The following is an 18958-nucleotide window of genomic DNA, read 5'->3' as shown; positions in this document are numbered from 1 at the left end:
CTTTGTTAAGCTGCTTTTCACTGTTTTGTTAATGCGTCGAGATAAGCATGTTTCCTTTTGATATCTTCTAAAGCTATAGTTTCAAAGATCCTTACTACAAACAATATTCTAAAATGATACTTCAAAAGGTTATTATTGCAAAACTCTTTTTAGCTCAAAGCAGAAAATTCCTGTCAAACAGCAACATCCTTAAAGCTTTAATTCAAATGCTCCTAAATCAAGATTTATAAAGATTAATTGTGAACAAAGGAGAGGTTCAAAGGCCTTCTTCCATGCTTTCCTTCCTCAGTTATTTATTAGAATTGTCTTTATAACTGTCCCACAGTCAGTTTCTACACATATCACAATCACAGATATACACGTTGCCTGTATGTACCTGACATGAAACACAGCTTTGTATTTCACATTACTCCCTTTTTTCTTTTTGTTACTTTTATTAACACTTTCTTTATAACCTTTTAAAATTTTAAGCCTGCTTTACTTTTCTCCTAATCCTATCTCACAACAAAATAAATATATAAATATTCAAGTGACAATAAAACCCACCACACTCATGAATACATTAATTAAGAAATCTCAAAATTAGAAAAATCTTAAATTAACAAACTATAACACTACAATGTCACAATAAACCTTTTGCCAAAATTTCTCTAATTTTCTAAAGTTCCCAGTAAAGGCTGTTTTGAGCCTCTGAGAATCTCTTGTTGGTATTTCTCCAGGGAGGCCAACTCAAAGGACAAAATAATAATAAGTCCTTCTAAAGGTCTTCTTGAGAGAGTTGTTTGGAGGAAACAGCTGCAAGAGGAAATCTGGGAGCAAGGGGAAGGGCATAGATCCAGCTGCTCCAATTGAAGAGATGTCCTTAGACATGGCCATTTAACCAGGAGAGCTGGAAACACCTGAAGGAGGGGGTCATGAAATATTAGACTGAATGTTGGTGGCTCAAATAGAGGGGAAGATCAGTATTTCTTCTCCTGACATCAGTAGAAGAATCCATGAGATCCAGGAAATAATTTCCTGTTCCCGATGGGATAACTTTGCCATTTCTTAAATGTACTCAAGTGACCCAGGTAATAAAGGTTTGCTTGTATATGATGAAATATGCAAGTATTAAAACCTGTGCCCCTTTCCAGGCAGCCATCAGCTGTGTGCCCATGAACAGGCAGTGCCACTTGTGCCCTGAGGTGCCCAGCTGGGATTGGATCTCTCCGAGAGCACCTGAGGGAGAGCAGAGCACCTTGCAAGCTGCAGGTCCCTGACAGCCCCGCAGGGCTCCTGTCCCATCAACATCTGCTCTGCTCCAGTCTGAAACAGGGCCCAGCATGGTGCTGGGATCATCAGAGAGCTGAGGTGTGTGCTGGAATTCAATGCCCTCCCCATCCCGCAGCAGCCCTGCATTTCCCTGCTCCAGCCTTGGTCTCAGCACAGCCATGGAGGCTCTTTGGGCTCCTGACTGTTCCTGCAGCCCCCAAGGGCAGCTGAACTCTGCCTGTGGCAGTGGGGTTTTTTGAGGTTGTTTGGTCTCCTGTTGCACTGGGTTTGAGTATGTTTGGTCTTTCCCTGTCTGGCTGGAATGGCAGTTTGAAGATGTTTAGTCTATGTTTGCCTCCTGTCTAGCCAGGGCACTTGCAGTGGTTTTTTCCCCTAGCCTGGTAAGTTCCCTGTCAGTTCCGGGTTTCTCTCTTTGCTATGGGTTTATGCCTTTCCCATCTTAGCTTCTGACCTAACCCCCACCCCGATTTCCCGCTCTCTCTTACGCAAAAGCCGCTGTTTTCTCTGCCTCCCGGCTCTGTGCCACTGTCTGCCCTTCCAGCTGCACGGCTCCCGCGCTCTGCCGGATCCCGTGCCCCACCGGCTCCCCCTCCGCAGCCGGCACCCCTCTCCGCCCGGGAAAGGAGGTCACCCCGCGGGGCATCGGCCGCCTGGCTCCTGCCCGCGCCGCCGGCACCGCTGAGCCTCCCGTGAGCCACGGCTCCTGGCGAGAGGGGATCGCCCACACGAGCACCGCTGCTGCCAGCGCCGTGAGGAGAGAGACTGTCCTCGCCGTGAGGAGAGAGACTGTCCCCGCCGTGAGGAGAGAGACTGTCCCTGCCGTGAGGAGAGAGACTGTCCCCGCCGTGAGGAGAGAGACTGTCCCTGCCGTGAGGAGAGAGACTGTCCCCGCCGTGAGGAGAGAGAGTGTCCCCGCCGTGAGGAGAGAGACTGTCCCCGCCGTGAGGAGAGAGACTGTCCCTGCCGTGAGGAGAGAGACTGTCCCCGCCGTGAGGAGAGAGACTGTCCCCGCCGCCAGGACAGAGACTGTCCCCGCCACCAGGACAGAGACTGTCCCCGCCGCGCTGCCGCTGCCTGTGAGTGCTGCGCCATCTTCTCATGCCGGCGCTGCTGCCACCGCGGCAAAGAACAGCTCCTGTGCCACGCTGCCGATTCCAAGCAGCGCCATCCTGGCGCGGGACAGAAATAAAGCGGCTCGGAGAAGCCAGCACGGGGTCGTTCCTTATTTCCTTTACAATGAATCTCAGAGGCTGAGCCCGCGTTTCAGCAGCCGAAGCGTGACCCTGCCGGCCGGCGGCAGAGGTCGGGCACGGCCGCTCCTGGGCCTGCCCCGATCGCCTGCAGGGATTGGGGCACGCTGGTGCACACCTCAGCTGTCTGCAGGGTGCACGGACGCTGCTGCCAAGTGAAGTTCGTGCTCCGTCAAGCGCTGCTGGTGAATTCGCACACTTTCTGCTTGCTGCAGCTCCCGGGAAAACCAACCCCCTCCATTCCAGACGTGAGAGGAGTTTTCCCCTGGTTCAAGGACTACCTCCGAGATTTTCGTTTCAAGAATCTTGGGTTTCGTGAGTATTCCGGTGGCTGGGACGGACCGGACTGGGGCACCTTAAAATTGGGTGGGGGTGACTCCCGGGGATTAGGGGAGGCACAGTGCACAACATTAAAAACTCCTATGGCTGGTGATTCCTGGGTGTTTTTGTTTGACCTGGGAGATGGATGGAAAAGAACCTAGCAAATAGTCTCAGTCTGAGTTTTCTAGTGGCCAGGACAGACCCGACCGGGGTGCAATGGGGTACAGGGAGACTGTCTGCTTAGGAGAAGGAAGTTTATAAGCAAATTGTGGATTCCTTGGTGGGGGAGGGTTTTGTTTATCACAGGTGTTATAAATGATAAGCTTGACTACGCCAATATTCAAGCAGCAATCAATTTATTTATTAATGAATATGGTAAAGTATGAGCAATACAGCGCTGAGTAGAGTGGGGGAAATTTTCCCTCCAACTGCACACTGATAGTTGGGGCTTACAGGTATTTAGAGGGGTACTCATAAGCTTTCTCAGCAGTTTCTATTCTCAATTTTTACATCACAATTCCAGCTATCAGTAGCAAGGGATTTTTATTTTAGTTTTTTCAGGGAGAATGGGAAATTAAAAATACTTTTTCTTCCTTAGATGCTAATGTATCTTTTACTAGTTTTTCTAGGCTGTAGGATAATGATAAGTGCAGAACAATGTTCTTTTATGGAACCTTATCTCCTTGTAACATTTCAGTTAAATGCCAGTTGATGTTTGGCTTCTCCTTCTTCAACTTTTTGGCTAAACGTTTCCTAAACCTCCAGTGGCTGTCTCAGCACCACACTGCCTGTATATCTGTAAAACCAGCTCATAAAGAGGAGGAGCATCCCAAAAGAGATTGTTTGGCTCATTTTAGTCTGTTTATGTTTGGAATACGGAAAGTTCAGTTGTGTAATTCACAGTGATTCAAAAATGAATGAGGGAAATATCATTTGCATTTTCCCCATGTGTATGTCCAGTAGAAAGCAGCCTCTGCAAAAAACACAATACTGCTTTTATTCATCCACAATGTATCAAAACAAAATTGGTTAAAAGGGGAGATGTGAAAAATTTAATGTTGGCAATGTGCTATTGGTACCTAGTTTGGGTTTTACTTTTTGGTAATTTAAATCCTGATCCTTCACATTCCTACTGGAGACCTTTAAGTTCTAGGCATGGATTAAGTGCTTCTGAAAACCAAAATTTTGATGAAATGTTCACAGCCAGTGAATTGGGTTTTGTCATTGTATTTTCAAAACATGAATATAGAAATAAGCCTGCAAACACCAGCAAAATTAAAAACTACTTGGTTTGGCCAATGAAGCACAAGCAACCAAATGTGTTCAAACTTGTAGAGAATTCTTTGTTTTCATTTTCACAAGTTTCACTTGATTTCATGGAGGATCAAAGTGAACTAACAAAAAATAACTGCTCCCACAATAAACAGGAACAAAAGAAGAACAAATCCTTCCTCGACATAAAACACAGCTCCCCCTCCTCTGTCTATTGACTCTGACACACCTCAATATTTTGTTTCAACCAGTGCCTAAAATGCCTTCTGAGTATGTTTATTGTACTTATATAGAGTGTCTGTGTGTGAAATTATATTTATACAAACACGTATTATTAGTTGTAAGTGTAGGCGTGAGAATGTAGATAAATCTAATAATTTAGCATTACTAACAACCTGACTGGGTGTTAGTTTCAGTAGTAGGCAGCTTAATAGCTGAGAGTGTTGAGAGGTAACATTTTTCACTTTTTTTCCCTGTTATTATTTTGCCCTGATTTACTGGGCAGGTGGCAAGAGTGGTGAAGTAGGTCATGGGGATTTATTGTTTGAAAATAGAAGTTCAGTGGGTCAGAGATTGGATTGAGGCATGGATTGAACCCAAAACATCTTGAAAGGTGATGATTCATAATTCTGTCCCTGTCTTGATTCCTTCTGTCTGAAACTCAGGAGACAAGTCTGCCTGACCTCTGGCAGCTTCAGTCTCACACATATTCCTCACAACTGTGTTTGTAATGGACCAAAAACTCCTGCGTGGCAAGGGAAAGCTTCCAAAATCCCAGAACAGACAAAACTGTTACTGCAGTGTATCCCATAGGATTTTCCACAGGGTCCTCCTGTATTCACAAGCAACCATCTGATGATGTTTTGGAAAAAACCAGACTGGAAAGTCTCCTTTGTGAAGAGAGGAAGGTGTGAATATCAGCAGGGGAATGGGGTGAGAGGAGACTGGAACAGCTGCACTGGCCTTTCCTTTTCCTCTCAGCACTTTGCTGGAGGAGGATCACAGTGCCTCAGAAATTCAGATAATAATGAGGACACTGTGGAAAAACCCAGACTTGTAGAAGGTTAAGAAGCAGGTGAACAGCAGCTTTGGAGAATAGCTGTGTGACAGTGAAAACTTAATGCAGGTCTAAGAAATAGTATCTGGCATGCACTGTTTGGGACTTGAAAATTGGGAGAAAATTTGAGATTTTTGTATAAAAATTGGTTGGGTGGGGTTGTTTGGTTGGTTTTTTTGGTTTTTTTTTTGTTTGTTTGTTGGGGTTTTTTGGGGGGGGGTTGGTTTTTTGTTGTTGTTGTTGTTGTTGTTGTTTTTTAATAAGGAAGCTTAAAAGGGAAAAATAAAAATAATTGAGAAAATTTTCCTGAGCCCATCTGGAGCATAAGTGGGAGAGGGAGCAGTGAGGTGGGTAAGATGGAGATTAGTATGGTGGATTTGGCATTTTTCTGAAGCAAAACAGATTCTTAAATGTCAAGAGTCAGGAGTATTAAGTGTTTAGGAAGCTGTCGAAGAAGAGAGTGGTGAGAGCTATATGAAGAGTGTGTGGTGAATTGCATGAAAAGATGAGTTTTAAAGAGCAAAAAGTCTTCTGGGAGGCTGTTACAATTAAAATGGAGGACGAGGTGTCGGCTGAGATGTGTACTCTCCTTTTTTTCTTTGTGTAACACATTATTGCTGATTCCTGTGGAACGGTACGAGGTGTGAGAAAATAATTCTTTTTTTTTTTTCAGTCTATATGTGATCACAATTCAATTCCTGAGGACATTTGCATAGTATGATACACCTTAGGAAGTTACAATGTAGAAGAATTCAGATTGATACTGGCTTCAAGATACTCATAGCATCTGGTTTGAGTGAGGATGTAGATTTCAAATGTTGTCCCTCCCTTGATGTCTCCAGTCACATTGGTCACATTCTTGCTGAATTTTGTATCACTTTTCTAAACTTCAGTGCTATACAACATTGGCACTGCTTTTCTGTCTGGCTCCATCTGTCCTTTCACTCCATCTGAGATATTTAACTTCAGTGTACAGAGGATTTGGCTTCTCAGCCCCTGCCAGCTTTTCTCCAGGAGCCATAGGTGCTTTGCTCTTCCCTGCTGCTTTTCATGCTCCACAGAAGGGCACAGTTTTTGAGCCAGCCTTTGGCTTAATAGCCAAACCATCCCTCTGTGAAGCATGAAAGACGAGAGAGAGCAGCGGGGCAGCCCCAAGAGACAGATGGAAAAGAAGCTGACTTGGTGAAATCAGCAGCCAGGCTGTGCCCCACCTCACACAAACAAACCTGGCCACAAAGAGCAGCTCAGGACAGCTCTCAGGCTTGAAATCCTGCTGCTGAGCTTGGAGGGAAGAGCAGCTGGAGCTCCCTGGGAAGCCACTTTGGGCCAATGTCCCTCCCAGCTGTGCCCCACAAGGGCATTCACAGGGGCTGACTCACGCCCCTTGTCTGTGGAGGTGCCACCCTGCTCCACACCAAACCATCTGACTCACACGGGACAAGTCTAGCAGAATGGCAAAACCTCTCATGTCTTTACTGTTCTTAGTACCAGACAGTAGTTACAAGATTTTCCAAGTCTGTGTAGATGATATAACTATACTTAACTGGGGCCTCTTTGTGATCACATGTCAATTGGATAAGCTAAAAACCCACCAAAGTACAAAGCAAAAGGTCATCTTACTGTGGCTTGTTCTGTTTGCTTTGGTTAGCAGTCAGATCAGAACTTTGGCTAGTGGAATGGCCATTTTGAAACACATATCTCTATTCAAATCAATAAATTATAACAAGAGTACTCTCCAGCTTCTCATATTCAAGTATTTTTACAACTCTTAAATTGAGTTGCCTTTGTCCACAGTAATGGGTTTTTATTGCTTATACAATTCAAAGTGTGTGTCACCTTGGTCCAGAAAATGCTATGGACTCCTCAGTAAAAAAAAAATTGAATTATTAAGAAGCAGAAGCTCCTTCTTCCTTCTCTTCCTTCTCTTCCTTCTCTTCCTTCTCTTCCTTCTCTTCTTTCTCTTCCTTTCTTTTTCTGTTTCTTTTTATCCTAACCAAACTGAAACCACTGGCCAGAGGAAAACAAATTTTAAAAATGGAATAGTAACAGAAATGGTTGATGTAGAAGGCCTTTATTTCCCTTTCATGCATGAAAAGCATGATAAATACCACAAGCATATGTTTTGCAGCACACTCAATTGTTGTCTTCATGGACTCTCATTCTATTCCTTTGGTTGTATCTTTCAGAACACCTTGAGACTAATTATTATAAGTAAATATTACAATATGTGAATTTCCTCTGTAATAGAGGGTTTCTCTATAAGTTTTCACACTGCAGCACAATAAATGCATTTTAAAAATGCCATGGAGGAATGAGGTCAGCTGTCAATATATTATGAAGAGAGTGAATTCTATGCACAGGTCTTACTGCATTAATTAAGATAACACAGGGATATGATTGTAAACTCTTTAGATACATGCTGCCTTCTATCAGCTGTCATCTGAGAAACTGGTTGGTAGATTATCCTGAACATAATGTCAAGGTTTTTAATCAAAACATTTTCCCTATTCAGAAGAAAATCATATAATGGCATTAGCAAAAGTAGTTGAATTAGATCTGTAGAGAGAAGGATGTTGTAGAAAAGGGTTGGGAAAAAGGTAATAACAGGCCTAGCAAGTGGAGGTACAGGAACAATGGATTGAATTATAGCACAGAAGGCAAGCTGTTCTCTTTAATCAGTAGTGGGTGACCCTCTGTAAAACCTCCTGTGTCCAGTACAATTTAAAACTCAGAAACCACCTCGTGTGTCTGAGACTTTCCCAGTGGAGAAAAAACCCTATATTCTTGGCTACCACAACAACAGAGTTGTTTTGACAGGCTCAGCAGGCTCAGAGTGTGGCTCTGCAGAACGCCTGGGTGCACAGGGTGCTTTGCCCACAAAAGCTGAGGGAGAGGCTGGGGAAACACGAGGCAGAGTGCTGAATGGGTATGTCAGAGCCAGACTGTACAGGTGTGGATGTTTATGGGTGTTCATGCAAAAGAAAAGGGATTCCTGGAATGGCAAACATGCTGGAAGCACTGTGTGTTAACTCCTGGCTGGCTCAGTGCTGGTCCCTGAGGGGTGCTGGAAAGGATTCCAGACTTGGAGACCTTTGATCTGTCTCAGTCCAAGGTGACTGACTTGTACCAGCTCCCTACAGAGAGCAAAAGGCTGAAAGCCTGGCTGGTGTGTTCAGCAGCAGATGGAGGCTACAAATGTCTTCTCTATCACTAGGAAGGAGTGTTCCTCTGCTTTGTCCAAATGCAACTGATATAAGAGTTCTCATGGTTCTCTGTCACTGGACAGAACTGCAAACTTTCGTTTCAGCACGTACATGCAGCCTGATTTTTATTTTATTTTATTTTATTTTATTTTATTTTATTTTATTTTATTTTATTTTATTTTATTTTATTTTATTTTATTTTATTTTATTTTATTTTATTTTATTTTATTTTATTTTATTTTATTTTATTGTCAATAGCAGCATTCAGGACTGGCTTTATGATTTCTGACTGAGGACCCTAAGTAAGTTTCCAGAATTGGAAGTGTTCAAACCACATCTCCTCTAGCCCATGCACAGAGGGAGAGGAATCGAGTGTGTCCTGCCCACAGTGCAATTTTAACTAGAAATCCTTTTCTCCATGGGTAGTATGGACTCCCAGAGCAGGTATTCAAAGCTCATGCTTGCTGAGGTTAACCTGAACATTTGCACAGGAAGGAATAAAGCTACTGCCAAGTGGTTTGTGGAAAGCCCACCAGAACATGGTGAGATTGTTCTGCTGTCCTTGTGCTGAAGACCTTTGTGTTCCAGGCACAGGAATTGTAATTTCAGCTGACTGGAAACACAAGACAGTGGCTCGTGGCATGTGAGTGGCTGTTTAGCAATGCAGCCTGCTGTGAGCACTTCAGGTCTCTCTTCCAGACTCTGCACTCTTGTGGTACCAAATCCTGCCCAAGGAAAGTGCAGCAGCACTCAAACTGCAGTGTGGGGGTGTCTGGGGCTGCCTGTGCTCCAGAATTTCAGCTGTGCTCTCAGTGCTTGATAGGAGACAGAAACCCTGGGGGCTCAGAGACACTCAGCTTGTCCCTCAGGTGATGTGGAACAGAATATTCCTAGGGATAATGTCAAGCTGGAGAGGAAACATTTCTGTCAGCTCTTTCCATGCCCCAAAGAAGCCACATATCCCCATTCTTCCACACTGCAAGCAAGGAGAAAAGAGCCAAAACATGTAAGATCATCAAACTGGTTTAGCTGCAGAATGAGAAGGAGATAGATAAGACACATTATCATTTCTATTTTAAAAAGTTTGAAGAGTTTGCAAAGTTAGGGTGTGGGGTGACACCTGGAAAAAGAAATCCTGATCCCTTCTGTTTTTCCCACACCACTTAGGTGACTGGAAGTGGTCAGCACCACTGAGTTTGTCATATTCCATAGAGCAATAGTTGGAAATTTTGTTTAAATCTGAAGCTAGCTCAGAATGTTTAATTTGAGAAAGTGTGTTTTGTGGTCACTTATAGTATTTTAGTGCTTTTTACATAAACAGCTTCCTCAGTTTTAAAATGAACTTGCCCAGATACCAAAAACGTTGTCTTCTCCTGTGATATGTGAGGATGCAGTTCTTGTTCTAAACTTCAGTTCCTGCCAGCAATGCTTTTACAGCCAGCTGACATGGCACACATCTGCCCTTCTATAGCATTTATCCTTAAAAAACCCTCCAAGAAATCTCTGGAGGAATTTATTACTGAATAATAATGGTTTCTGAAGAGAGGGAGTGGAGGTATAATTAGAAGTGGAAACACTTGAAGCAAGATCTCTAGAATCTACTGTTTCCTACTGTAATCTCACTTAGGAAAGCATCTGAAGTGTGTGCTTGAATCTTAGTAACTACACAAGCAATAAACACATTTCCTAAGAAAGAAGGATTGGCTCATGTACTGAAAATGTGGTGAATATTTTGAAGAACCATGTTCTATATTAGATCAGTGACAGAAATTATGGTAATATGACAACTCTGCTTTACAGACTCTTTCTTTCCCTGTCAGTCTATGACTTTCATTATATTATCTTTTTGTCTTTCACCTGTTTCTTCAAATTGCATGGGTTACTCCTAGGACATAGAAGAATCTTATTAGGCACGGAGAAAAGCCTTGTCACAAAGAAAAAGGTGCTGCTCTTTTAAAACATTGGTCTGGAAAAAGATGATATAGACTGATGGAATTATTTTCTAAGCTCTCCATTGTCTTATTTATGCACACATCATTTTTATATCTATTGTTTGTTGGCTCCTTAAGTTACAGTAATTTCTTTAAGACATTCCTTAAGATGGATGTACTGTGAAATGTATATAAAATAGTTTTCCAAAGTGGATAACAAAATGTCCAAATATTGTTTCAAGTAAACAGTAAAATATCTAAAAGCCATGCCATAAATGCTGCATTAAAAGTGAGTTTTCTTCAAACCTTTTGGCATAAAACCATCACAACATCCTGCCAGGAAAAAAAAAAAAAAAGGAATAATTAAACCTGATTTGAAGCATCATAGGAGACAGAGCTGGGAGCTGGGTAGAAATTCTCTGTCCAACCAATTTCCTGTAACTCCACAATACAATTATGTGTGACAAAAAGGATTATTCCCTGGACCAGGTGTATTTGGTAGCGTATGGTGAGGTCTGAATACCTGCCATAAAATTGCTGCTTTTGGCCAGTTTCTGTTGCAGTAGATATTCCCAAATATGGAATATCCAGAAGATTGAAGGTGCCTTCCAATTTCCCCAGTGGCTGGTGATGCTGTCTAGCACACTAGCCTTGCTGAAAGGTGTTTGCTTGGTTTTAACAAGGAGATTCTCCAGGAGCTTTGGTGAGAAAGATACTGGTTGTTTTCTTCTCTTCTGGTTTATTCTTTCTCCTGTAGATAAGAAACGAACAGTGTTTTTGTGTGTCTTCAGATAAGTTGATGGGGCAGAGTGGGCATTTTAGGGCCACACACACACCCTAGAGATTTGTAAACAAGAACATGTGTGACAACTGTATGATAGAATGACATCTTTCTTTTCACATGGTCTGCTTTCCCTTCCTGTGTGAACTGCAGTCTTCACTGTATTTGCTTTTTTGCTTTGTTCTGAATGTCACCACCTACCACGAGCACTCCTTGGGTGTCAGCCTACGGGGTCATGCAATTAAACTGTAACTGAGCAGCTGCACATCCATGGGAGGCTGTAGGGATACTCTGAAAATGTATCAGAGCAAACCAATGGACAGTTGTTTCCCTTGACTGGAAATTGCTGCGCATTGATTTGAGCAATAATCCATGCCATGACACATATCAAGGATATTGGAGCTGTTGCCAGTCATTAAAAAGCTCCAGATTCCTGTAGGATTATTTTATATACCATATGAGAATACAGAGAAGTAATATTACATCACTTTTTGTTAAAATTTCCCATGAAAATCAGACCATTGTTCTTCTTGGCTGGGCTTTTTTAAAGGATGACTAGTTTTGTAAAAAAAAAAAAAAAAGTATTTCCCCCACATATAAAACTAATTTCAGTGGAACGTTTTTTCAATTATTGATACACTTGAATGGTGTTACACTGGATTTGCATGGATTTAAATTAAATCAGAAACCTTCCAAAACACAACTCATTGACTTTGCCTTCAGAGCTTGCTTTAAAGGTGTTGACATTGGCCTATAGGAAGGTAAAGAATTATGGTTAAATTAATGATGTAGTGATAAATTTTTATTTCCCCTTCAGTATTTTTAATAATCTGAAAACTTTTAATGGCTATTTTGTGAGCTACCCATTAGTGATGTGAAATAAACTAGTCCTAGTCCAAATTTACAGAAATAAGCACAGTTATTTCAACAAATAAACAGGAAATAAGTTTGTACTGTTAGCAGCAAATCCAGCCTTGTGAAGCAAAATGTTTCTCCAGGACATTTCCAGGTGGCCATAATCAGTGGCAAATTTGTTTTGGTGTTTGAAAAACCAACATCTCAGTAATTCAAGTATTTGTCAAGTATAGCTCAATAGAGAAACTCAACATAGAGATAAAAAGTACAGCACTTGCATTAGGTATTTTTTTTTGTCTGAGAATAGTTTATTCATTGCTGAAGGTTTCCATTTATAAATTTAGCAAGTTAGGTAAAAAACCCAACAATAATAGTACAGTACAAATGGAGAATTTTTATTCAGGGGAAATTGCATTTGCATGTAACGAAAAACAACACCTCACCAAAAAAATCTGCATGGTTTAGGATGAATTGGGTAAAATCAACTAGCAATGGAAACATGAATTTTCTGCAGGGGAAAAAAAAGTAGTTTTATTTTGATAAATATTTAGATAAAATGAAGGCAATCTGAATTTCACTTCTTGCAGCTCCCCCAGGCTTTCATTGCAGAGCCTGTCAGCTGAAGGGAATGGTGTTTTCCTAGGACCAGAATATTTTCTCTGCAAGTGTGTCTGCAGAGATGCAGGAGCAATCTGAGGCTCCACTTCCATGGCTGTGTCATTTACCCATGAGAACAGACTCTTACCAGGGAGAATTGCCAAGGCTTGCTCCTTCATTGCTGCAGGCACCTGCAGAAATGGTAGTGCAGTGCAAGGAATGCTCTGATCCCTGCAATACAGAGCCACTCTCACAAGAAAATAGCTCCAGTGAACAAGGACAAGTGGAAGGAAGGGCTTGACAATCCTGACCTACCAATCTCAGAAAGAATCAATCTGATTGTGAAATCCAGCGTGCAAAATTGGCACAAATATCAGCTCACATCTTTAAAAAGTCTTCATAACATGCAAATCCCAATTAGTCCTCACTGAGGAAAAGGCAAAGCTAAAATATATTTGCCTACATTTTTAATTATTATTATTAAATTTACAGAACTTATGCTGACCAGCATATATTTCCTGTGAAGTGTGCAGATTATCTACATGCACACACTGAGGGAGGATTTTTCCCAAGGAATTATATAAAGTTTTATTGTCTGAAAACAGATGTAGTTATCTCTTACACTACTGAGTCGTTTCAAAGGAGCAAGCAACATAGATTAGGTGACTTTTTAGACCCCTAGCACAGGCACAGGAAAGGGACACCTCTCTGAAGTCATGGATCATACCAGCACATAATTTCACTTGCTTGAAAGCCCGAAGCCAAGGTCAAGATACACCAGTGTTATTCAAACCTTATTAACAACAATGTTGAAAACACTTTGCCAGGACTCTGCTTCAAAATATTTCCAGCATATTTCTGCCTAGAACATCTTCCTCTGTCCCATTTGTCTGTTTAACACACTCTGCTCATTTCTTTCCCATCAGACCCTGAGAAGCCTTTCCCATTCCTGTTGTATCAGTACCTGGACATCACCTTCTATGCAACTTAAAGATTTTAATAATAATAGTATATAATATAATATAATATAATATAATATAATATAATATAATATAATATAATTATTATATTGTAATATTATGCATTTTTTAATAGTAATAGTGTGTCCTTTTCTGCAGGCCTACCTTCTCCTACCTTTGGTGACTAGTTAGCAAAATATTATCTGTTATCAGCCCATCTTCTTGTCTTAATTAAGCTTGCAGGGAGGTTTTATTCCTCTGCCTGTGATGATCTTTGGTGCCCTAAATTTAATTTCTTTTCATAATCCCTACAGGAGCAAGCAGCACAGAGGAGTTTTAAATAATAAAGTGTTGGAACCTTGGAAGCAACAAGAACTTGGCAGAAACACCCATGGGATAAGATAAATTATCGTGTTTAAAAACAAACAAGCAGGCACTATAAGCCTCAGTAGGGCTGTGAGCAGTGCTGGCTTTCCATTGCAGAGCCTTGCTGGCTTTTAGAAGAGGGATGAGGGGTGCAAAGGCAGCAGTAAAAGCCATGTGGTGGCTTCTGTCTGTTCCCTTCCTTCCTTCTCAGCAATCCAAGTCACCAGGTGCTGCAGAGCACCCTGCAGCAGCCCCTCCTGCAGGGACAGGCACAGGCAGCAGAAAGCTGCTTTTCCTTGGAGTCAGGCTCAGAATTCTTTGTGCGGGAGCCCTGAACTAGCCTGTAGAACCAAGTGGTCAGGGAAGAGACACTAGAAATCCATCCCGGTTTCTGATGTCAAGCTTGATTCTTTCATCTGCAAAGCAGGATGGAATATCATTTCAAAATCTGCAAAGCTGTTGCTTTGGAATGATGTCTTCACATCTGCCTTTGGATGGGGAACTTAGTAAATAAATCTGAAGGCAGAACTGAAAAATGGGAGTCCCTAACCACTCTCAGCTTTGCCACTGTACTTCAGCAGTGCAAAACACTTAGAAAATATCACTTATAGATATGGTTTATTGCACTTAGAAATATGGCTTATACAATGTGAATTTTGTCCTGGTGTTCAGGGTCACAACACTGAATTTTACTTAAATATTTCAGTTACTCTTGTATCCCTCTTCTTTTACCCAAAGGCATTCACTGAACCAAGGTGGTGTCACATTTTTAGCATTGCCCTTTAGAAGCTGAATGAACTTTAAAAGCAGCTTTTTATTTTCTCACTGAAACTAAATAGGCTACATCCTGAAATTTTAGACCATTTAAAATTGGCTGATAGATAAACCTTTTATTTATTACTTATATATTAGTTATTTATATTGTATTGTAAACTGTGTGAGTATGACTTTAGTAAAAAACTGCATTCCTATCATAGAATTATTTCTCAAGCTCAGGAACAGACTCACAGCAGAAGAAAGCCTTAGGGTCTATCAGGTAACACAACCAAATTTAAAAGCAAACATCAGCTTCTCTAGAAGTGAGGTGCATGACTGCCTTTGAGAGAAAGATCATCCTACACTCACAGCGAGATGTTCTCTTTATTTTTGGTAATTGACAGTAAAAAGAAGTGCTGGAGTACCTGGTGGCATGAAATAAGGGGCTGACAGTGGGAGGAGGGAACAGTGGTTGTTTACTGGGGCTAGAAACGCTCGTACGAGGTGCAAACCTCATCCAGCAGCAGGAATCCTTGCTACATGAACAAGATTTACTGCCAGACTCCATCTGTGCCTTCCCACCAAACAAGGTCACTCAGTCAGATCCTAGGAAGCCTAATGAGCAAAGCTGCCAAGTCTCTGCAGTGATAATGGAGGCTTGCTCTGACTTACGCCTCAGGCACTTGCAATGTTTTTAGTACTGGAAAACAAAATAGGGTAGAGGAAAAAAGGTCATAATTTTTATCAAACCAGTCCCCCTTGAGAAATATCAGTGTGCGTGCCTGTGCATGAACATACCTGGGTATTTTTTCTTTCTTTTCCTGGTGATTTGCAGTTTACTTTACTCTTGAGGCACTCCTTCATCTTGGCCTTCATCTTGGCCATTCATCTCACATCTGCACCTTGGTTATGGAAACATCACTGTGGTGGTACCATGCCCCTTCCTTACAAAAGGCTGTATCAACAGCTTGTGTGGTGGCTCCAGAGCTGAGGGAGAGGCTTTAGCCATGGATTTTTGATGTTCATCAATTTTCTGCCTGGAGTTTCTGTGATGCAGTCTGGTCAACTTACAGGAAATATTGTGGTAGGGGACAAAAATAAATTTAGAGCATTGCACAGGCCCAGAAAAAAAAGTCTCTGCTAAGAACTTTTAGTATTCACAGCTGATTTGTTCCTGTAGACAAGCTGATAGTTAAACCAAAACAACTGAACCGCAAGTACCCTGAATCCCTTGTTTTGTCTAGAATCTATTCGTGTTTATCTGTATTCCTTGGGTAAAGCAACATCCACCCATGGGCCAGCACTTTAGCTTGGATGACAATGCAGACAAAATTGCTGCCCCTTCCTGCTGCTGTAGCTGACTCCAAATCATGAGAAATGTGCCAACTCTGCCAAAGACAGGCAGACCTGGTGAGATAAAAAGAGCCAGTCTGCTGAAAAGGAGACCAAATGAATGTTTTCTAATGCCCCCTTTTCATCCTTTCCCCAGGCAAGACAGAGCAATGTCCTTCCTCCCTGTCACCGATGGTGACCCAGGCACGGGATGCAGCGCAGGGACAGAGCCCGCCGCTGCTCTCAGTGCCCTGCCCTGCCCTCCCTGCCTGCCTTGCCCGCCGAGTCCTGCTGTAACCTGCCCTTCCCTGCCGTGCCGTGCGGAGCCCGGCCAGCCCCAGGAGCCGCCCCGCCAAGCTGTGGTGCCTGGTGAACAGCCCCCGCGTCCGCTCCGTGCGCTGGGACAGCCGGGCCCAGGGGCTGCTCGTCGACCGCTCCCTCTCTGAGCGGGAGCTGCTCGGCCCGGGCCCCACCCGCGGGGGCGGTGGCACTGGGGCGGGTCCGGTGCCGCGCCCCTTCAGGGCCGCGCAGTTCCGCAGCTTCGTCCACCAGCTGTACCGCTACAGCTTCCGCAAGGTGCCGGGCTGGCTCGGCACGGCTGCGCCGGGCGATGCCGGGGGCTGGCTGCACTACAGCAGCCCCTGCTTCCGCCGCGACCGCCCCGACCTCCTGCTCCGCGTCAGGCGCCGGAGCGCGGCCGACAGGCGGCGGCCGGCGGCGGGCCGGGAGGGCCGCAGGCACCCGCCCTGCGGCTCCCGGCAGCTCCCCGGGGCGCGGCCGCTGCCGGACGGGCGGGACCGGTGCAGGCGCTTCCAGTCGCTGCCCCGGGAGCGGCCGCTGCTCGCCCGGTGCCCGCCCTGCGGCTTCCTGCTGCTGCACAGGGACCAGCCAGTGCCGGCCCAGCGGGAGGGGCCGAGCCGCTTGCAGGAGCTCTACGGGGAACGGCCACCGCCCGCCCAGCGGGAGGTGCTCAGGGTCCAGCCCTGCAGCTTCCAGCAGCTCCACAGGGAGCAGCAGCCCCCAGCCTTCAACCCACGAGGCAGGAAAAGAGTTGTAGCCTTGTTTTTCCAAAACGTAATGAAAAGTGACGTTTGAAGTATTTTTCCACAAGGCTCTGTCATTCTCAGCCAGAAATTGTCAAGCCTATTAGGAAGAGGAACCTAGAAGGCCAAAAAATTCTCTGCCTGTTTTTTTTCCTGCATGCTTCCTGTGATGTTTGATCCAAGGCAGCAATAGAGATCTGTGTCCTAGAGCCACATTGTGGAGCCTGACCAATATGTTTGGATTCTTGCAGCCACCCCAGGCACTTTAGCGTCCAGCACTCCAGCTGGCAGTGCTGGTTGTGCAGCATTGACAGTGTCCAGCTCCACACAGAACACACCTGGGGAAGAGCAGTCACCAGTGGATCTTGGCTTTGCCATTGAGCAAATGATCCGGGAGATCCCTGCCTGAAAGGTCTCTCTCTGCACAGGTAACTCCATTGGAGGGGAAAGTAAGAGGCTGAGCTGAGAGCTTACATGGAGAAGAAGAGAAACTGTATCCCTGATATGATTCCAAGAAAATACCAAATGATCTTGAGTTTTCTTTCTTTCCATTGTTCTTTCAAGGGCAATATTAATGTTGTGCCTAAGTCTTCTGGAGGCGAGCCTGTGAACCAGGCTGCAGCAGAGGAAGCCTCATCTGGCACTGAGAGGAACAGTTTGCCAGAGCCTGAGGAGCTTGGTAAGGACAGAGCCCCCATTGGTTTAGAGAGGTGTGAGATGGCTGCTCTGAGCCTGCCTCTGGCAGCAAGGGAGATGAGCAGAGTTGAGTTCCTGTCTGCAGGGCTGGTGCTGCCTGGTGCCTTTAGTTCAAATCCTGCACTGCCACAGCCTCCCCGAGCCCTGCCCTCCACGCTTCTCCAGAGGCTCTGACACTGAGTCCACTGCTGTGGCAAGAGAGCAGGGAATAAAGCTGACCTTGTGGCAGTTGTGTCACCAAGCTGGGTGTCCCAGTTTGGTTCATAACTCAGCTCCCAGCAGCTTCAGCTTCGGCCACTTCAGTGAGGACTGAGGTCTCTCTGTCACTGAGACTGTCTGTGTTTCAAGCTCAAGCCTTTGCTGAGACTTTATCAGGATACTTAAATGCTTTACACAATTCAGTTTTGAACACTTGGAAGGATCCCTGTTCTTTAAAGAGCAGGCTTCAAATTGCCAAGTGAGAGTTTGCCTTTCGGGCCATCTTTGACAGTCCCTCATAGAAGGACAATTGGTGCTCAAGGAACACGTGCACAAGGGCCAATATTGACTCAGTGTTTCCTTTGCTTCCCAGATCCTGTGTGATTGACCTCTGCAGGAGGGCTGCCCTGTGTGGCAGGAAGAGACAGAGGGAGAGGCTGTGACCATCGGGCAGGTAGAATTCCTCTGTCTCTAGTTATATTTATAGATGCGCATAGTTATGTTTATTTATCTAGGTAGTTGTATTTATAGATTTATGTAATTATATTTATCTATATAGGTAGAGATCTGTACAGTTAATTTTTTTTTTGTTTTAGATGTATATCGTTATAGCTTTAGATGTGTTGGTGTAGTTATAGATGTGCACAGTTGCACTTATACCTGTGTATAGTTACATTTATATATATACATTTGTAAATGCATATTTATATTTGTATATGGGGGTTTAGCTAAATAGATTGATATCTGTAGACGCCTCTTTTTAACCTCTTGCCCTGCTCTGCTTCCTCCCTCACTCGTGCTTTTCCCCCTGTGCCCGCTCTGTCCCCTCTCCCTGTGCTGGGTCCGAGCTGGCGGCCGGGCCGGGCGCAGCAGCAGTTCCAGCCCCGGCTGTCCCTGGAGCGCTGGGAGCTGCCGGTGGCCCCAGGCACTGTCCCCTGAGGAGCTGCTGAAGGATGGTGAGACTGAGGGGGCTGAGGGGGCGGTGGTGCTGAAGGGACGCTGACCCTGAGCTGCTGCTGGGGCTGAGGGCTGTGGGGCAGCCCAGGGCCATGGTGGCACTGAGGTGACA

General features: G+C 44.2%; 2 long non-coding RNA genes across 5 annotated transcripts; one reads left to right on the top strand and one right to left on the bottom strand.

Annotated features, from left to right (window-relative positions):
* The first annotated feature begins 2508 nt into the window (after nucleotides 1-2508).
* Nucleotides 2509-18636, top strand: LOC135292968 (uncharacterized). Of its 3 annotated transcripts, none has more exons than XR_010355108.1 (3): nucleotides 2509-2837; nucleotides 17247-17674; nucleotides 18263-18636. It is a non-coding gene; the product is annotated as an uncharacterized LOC135292968 (long non-coding RNA). The 3 variants fall into 3 exon arrangements; XR_010355107.1 differs by lacking the exon at nucleotides 2509-2837 and having other exon boundaries at nucleotides 16897-17423; nucleotides 17560-17674; XR_010355106.1 differs by lacking the exon at nucleotides 2509-2837 and having other exon boundaries at nucleotides 16897-17674.
* On the bottom strand, nucleotides 7228-16244 carry LOC135292967 (uncharacterized). Of its 2 annotated transcripts, XR_010355105.1 has the most exons (4): nucleotides 15419-16244; nucleotides 11143-15320; nucleotides 10830-11057; nucleotides 7228-9351 (listed from the first exon to the last, which is right to left on the bottom strand). It is a non-coding gene; the product is annotated as an uncharacterized LOC135292967 (long non-coding RNA). The 2 variants fall into 2 exon arrangements; XR_010355104.1 differs by having other exon boundaries at nucleotides 7228-11057.
* Nucleotides 18637-18958: the final 322 nt, after the last annotated feature.

The sequence above is a fragment of the Passer domesticus genome, unplaced genomic scaffold, assembly GCF_036417665.1.
Source record: "Passer domesticus isolate bPasDom1 unplaced genomic scaffold, bPasDom1.hap1 HAP1_SCAFFOLD_60, whole genome shotgun sequence".
In the NCBI taxonomy this organism is placed as follows: Eukaryota; Metazoa; Chordata; class Aves; order Passeriformes; family Passeridae; genus Passer; species Passer domesticus.
The sequence above is the reverse complement of the archived record's forward strand: the minus strand, read 5'-3'. Positions and strand labels throughout refer to the sequence as shown.